Raw genomic sequence first — 5,000 nt, 5'->3', positions numbered from 1 at the left:
CCAGTGGTCCCCGGGGAGGCGTTTTGTCTCTTCCCTTTTTATTTTTAATTCTGTGTCTCTCCCATTTCTCGTTATTGCTGTTTTTTTCTTCTCGTTTCGTTTTTTGTTTTTGTTCTCGTATTCTACTGTTTTATTTTTCTGTTTTTTTTTCTCGTATTTTATTCTTTCTTTTTTTTTCTCTCTTTCTTTCTTTTTTCTGTTTCAATCCTTTTTCTTTTTCTTTTCCTTCGCTTCACATCCCTCTCCCACTCTTCGTCTTTTGTTTCCCTTCCTTTCTCTCTCTTTTTCTCTCTCCTTCCTTTTCCTTCTTTCCCCGGATATCTCCTTATCCTCATCTCACCTCTTTCCTCCTTTTCCCTCCCCTCCTTACCCCTTTCCCCTCATAACCCCTCTTTCCCCCTCCCTTCCACCTCCTCCTCCCTCATTTCCCCTCCTTTCCCCTTCCCCTTCCTCTCTACCTCCCCCCTCATCTCTCCTCCTTCCCCCTCACCCCCCTCCTCTCCATTCCCCCTCACCTCCCCTCTTCTCGCCTCCCTCATCTCCCCTCCTCTCCACCTCCCTCATCTCTCCTCCTTCCCCCTCCTCTCCACCTCCCTCATCTCTCCTCATCTCCCCTTCCTCTCGCCTCCCTCACCTCCCCCCCCCCCCCCCCCCCCCCCAGGCCCCACACTAACCACCCAACATATGCGCAGAACTGATGCATTGGCCGCGTCACGAGGAAACATCATTTACTCATATCCTTCTGTCATGCTGGATTCACCCCGGCCTCGCTTAGGCTACTCTTTTGTTGTTGTTGTTGTTGTTGTTTCTTTGATGTTTGTTGTTTGTTTTTTGTTTTTTGTTTTATTGGTTTTGTTTGTTCTTTTGTTACTGGTTTTGTTGTTTGGTTTGTTTTTGTTTCTGGTTTTGTTGTTTTGTTTGTCGTTTTTGGTGTTGGTGTTATGTTTGTTGTTTTTGTTTCTAGATTTTGTTGTTTTGTTTGTTTTTGTTTCTGGTGTTGTTGTTTTGGTTGTTTTTAGTTCTGGTTTTGTTGTTTTGTTTGTTGTTTTTGTTTCTGGTTTTGTTGTTGTTTTGTTTTTCATGTTTTGTTTCTGGTTTTGATGTTTTGTTTGTTTTTGTTTCTGGTTTTGTTGTTGTTTTGTTTGTTGTTTTTGTTTCTGGTTTGATTGTTTGGTTCGTTGTTTTTGTTTCCGGTTTTGTTGTTGTTGTTTTCTGGTTTTGTTTGTTGTTTTTGTTTCTGGTTTCGTTGTTATGGTTGTTGTATGTTTCTGGTTTTGTTGTTGTGTTTGTTGTTTTTGTTTCTGGTTTTGTTGTTGTTTTATTTGTTGTTTTGTTTCTGGTTTTGTTGTTTTGTTTGTTGTTTTTGTTTCTGGTTCCGTTTTGTTGTTTTTGTTTCTGGTTTTGTTGTTTTGTTTGTTGTTTGTTTCCAGTTTTGTGTATTGTTATTGTCATTTTTGTTTGTGACACGAGGGTGATTTTTGTTCAGTTAGGTCGTTTTTCTTGCACTCCGTTCTGCAGGGATGTGCTTGTGTGTTGTCATTGTGCGCATTGTGGTTATGAGGAAAGACACAGAGTACGTACTGTCTGTCTAGTATTTTGTTTGACTAACTACCTCTCTTTTTTATTGAATATAATTATGTCTTCCTCTCTGTCTCTGTCTGTCTCTCTGTCTCTATCTCGTTGTCTCTCTTTGTCTCTGTCTCCCTCTTCTCTCTCTCTCTCTCTCTCTCTCTCTCTCTCTCTCTCTCTCTCTCTCTCTCTCTGTCTCTCTCTCTTTCTCTGTCTCTCTCTCCTCGTATTTGGATTCGCTCTTCGAACGGCAACGTTACAGTGTGCCAACTTTTGGAACATTGGATGAAAAAAAAGAAAGGAAAAAATGGAAAGACAAGAAAAAAGAAAAGAAGAAGAAAAAAAAGAAAAAGTCATTTAGTCTTTCACACTTTCTCTTTGTTCCTTCTCCTCTTCCTCCGTTTCTTTTTTCTTTCTTTCTTTCTTTTTTTTACTTTTTTTTTATTTTTTCTAAATATCTTCTTTCGCGTCTCCGCTTCTCTCCTCCCCCCCCCTCCTCCTCCCTTCCTCTCTATCCCTTCCTTGATCTCTCTACCCCTACCCCCCATCCCCATATGTCCCTATCCCACCCAATCCTCGCTCTTACTATCCAATCCTTCCTTCTGTCCTCCTATCCTCAATTCTCTCCCTTATTCCCCCTATCCCCTCACCCCTCCCCTATCCCCTCTATCCCTCCTTATCCCCTTCCCCTATTTCTACCCCAATCCTTCCCCCTACCTCCCCCCTCAACCCTTCCCCCTACCTACCCCCACCAACCCCCCCAAATCCTTCCCCCTACCCACCCTAATCCTCCCTACATCCCCCCCACCTCCCCCATCCCCCCCACCTCCCCCCACCCCCCACCCCAAACAGCCCGAACCGCCGTAAGTAATTTGGATGCAGGAGACCCGTCATGAGTAACACTCTCCATTCTGCCTTTAAATTGACAATTTGCGTAAGTCCCCGGATCTAGCGCCTCCGTGTGGGGAGGGGGGAGAGGGAGCGGGGGGCGGTGAAGGAGGGAAGGGGAAGGGGGGGAGGATACTGAGGGATTGAGGGCGTGAAGTGAAGAGGGAAGGAGGAGGAGGAGGAGGAGGTGGAGGAGGAGGAGGAGGAAGGGAAGGAGGAGGTGGTGGAGGAAGAGGAGGAGGAGGAGGAGGAGGAGGAGGAGGAGGTGGTGGTGGTGGTGGAGGAATAGGAGGAGGTGGTGGTGGAGGTGGAGGAGGAGAAGGGGGAGGAGGTGGGAGTGGAAGAGGGGAGGGGAGAAGAGGAAGAAGAAGAAGAAGAAGAGGGAGGGGCAAATGGAGAAATGGTGTGGATGGAAAGTGATCTAGACGAAGGAGGGGTTGGAAGGAAATCTAGAAGAAGAGAGGGAAGACAGAGGAAGATGAGGAAGGAGGGAAAGGGGAAAAGAGAGGGAGAAGGGGGATAAAGAAAAAGAGAAGGAGAAGGAGGAGGAAGTGGTGGAGGAAATAGTAGTAGTAGTAGTAGTAGTAGTAGTAGGACGAGGAGGAGGAGGAAGAGGAAGAGGAGGAACAACCGATAGGAGGAAGAGTAGGAAAAAGAAGAAGCAAAAGAAGAAAGACGAAGAAAATGAGAATGAAAAGAATAAGGAGAAAAAGAAGAAAAAGAAGGAGGAATAAGAAAAGGAGAAGGAGGAGGAGGAGGAGGAGGAGGAGGAGGAGGAAGAGACCCTCCACGATGGCCTCGCGACGACCTCGCCCCCTTCACGGAGCTTCTGGAGCGCGAGGCGACCTGATCCTCATTGCAGTGCAAAGGGCGCCATCTGTAAGCAAGAGCGAAGGGCCGCGGGGTAATGTGGGTTTGTTTACGCCCTCTCTTCTGACGGTGATGACGGCGCCGATGAGAAGAGGGGAAGGAGGGGAGGGCACGAGGGGAGAGAGGGATGAGGGGAGGGCACGAGGGAGGGGAGAGAGGGATGAGGACAGAGCACGAGGGGAGGAAAGAGGGGAGAGGGGAGAGAGGGAATGGTACGAGGGGAGAGGGAGAGGAGGGGAGGAGGGGTCAGGTAGGGAGGAGAGGAAGGTTGGGAGGGCATGAGGGGAGATGGGAGAGAGAGGGAGAAAAGGTGGAGGCGAGGAGGGGAGGAGTGGTGGAGGGGTGAGAAGGAAAGGAGGGAGGACGCAGAGGGAAGGTAGAGGGGATGGATGGAAAGGGAGAGAGGAGGGCGAAGGGAGGAGGAGGAGGAGGAGAAGGAGGAGGAGGAGGAGGAGGAGGAGGAGGAGGAGAAGGAGGAGGAGGAGGAGGAGGGGGAGGAAGAGAGGATGAGGGAAGGAAGAAGGCAAAAGGAATGGGAGAGAGAAGGAGGAGGAGGAAGAGGAGGAGGAGGAGGAGGAGGAGGAGGAGGAGGAGGAGGAAGGGGAGAAGGAAAAGGAAAGGAAAGGAAAAGGAAAAGGAGAAGAAGGAGGAGGAGGAACAGGAGGAGGAGGAGGAGGAGGAGGAGGAGGAGGAGGAGGAGGAGGAGGAGGAGGAGGAGGAAGGGGAAGGAGAGGCCTGACATTTCGTGGGATGCTTGTGGCTTAAATCCCCTCTCTATCGCCAGCTCCTCCCCTCGTTCTCGGCCGACGTGTCTTCTTCCTAGCTTCCTTTGTCTATTCCAATCTATTCCCTTCTCGCGTTCCGTCTCTCTTCCTTGTTTGAGCGGATTTCTTCTTCGTCTTCTCATTCGCTCTCTTCCTTCCTCTTTCCCTTCTTTACTGCTTTGCTTTGCTCATTCGCTTTTTACTGTTTCCTTTCTCTTCCTGTTTAGTGCTCTATTTTTTTTTTTTTTTTTTACTCATACTGGTGTGTGTATATGTATGTAAGTATGTGTGTGTGTGTGTGTGTGAGTGTGTGTGAATGTGTATGTAAGTATGTATGTATGTATGTATGTGTATGTGTATGTGTATGTGTATGTGTATGTGTATGTGTATGTGTATGTGTATGTGTATGTGTATGTGTATGTGTATGTGTATGTGTATGTATATGTATATTTATATGTATATGTATATGTATATGTATATCTCTCTCTCTCTCAATATATATATATATATATATATATATATATATATATATATAACGTGTGAGTGTTCATTCATTTAACACATTATAAAACTAATACTGTTATTTGATTATCTCATCCATCCTATGTTATATATAATCATCATTCCATATTTCTTCGTTTCTTTTTAGCGCCGTTTATCTTTCCCTTCAGCTCTACGTAAACTCTTCTTTCTCGAAAGATCCGATCTTCCTTTCATTTCCCTTTGTCCTAAGATTTATTGTTTCTCCCTTATTCATCTTCATCTCTCTTTTTTCGTTTCTTTTCCGTGGATTGTCTTCTCCTCGACCTCCTCCTCTCCTTTCTTCTTCCTCGTCTTCCTTCTCCTTTCCTTTCTACCTCCTCCTTCTCCTAAACCTCTTCCTTTTTTTCTTTTGATTTTGCCTTCTTC

This window comes from Penaeus chinensis, chromosome 28 (genome assembly GCF_019202785.1).
Source record: "Penaeus chinensis breed Huanghai No. 1 chromosome 28, ASM1920278v2, whole genome shotgun sequence".
NCBI classification, from domain to species: Eukaryota; Metazoa; Arthropoda; class Malacostraca; order Decapoda; family Penaeidae; genus Penaeus; species Penaeus chinensis.
Note: the sequence above shows the minus strand (reverse complement) of the source record.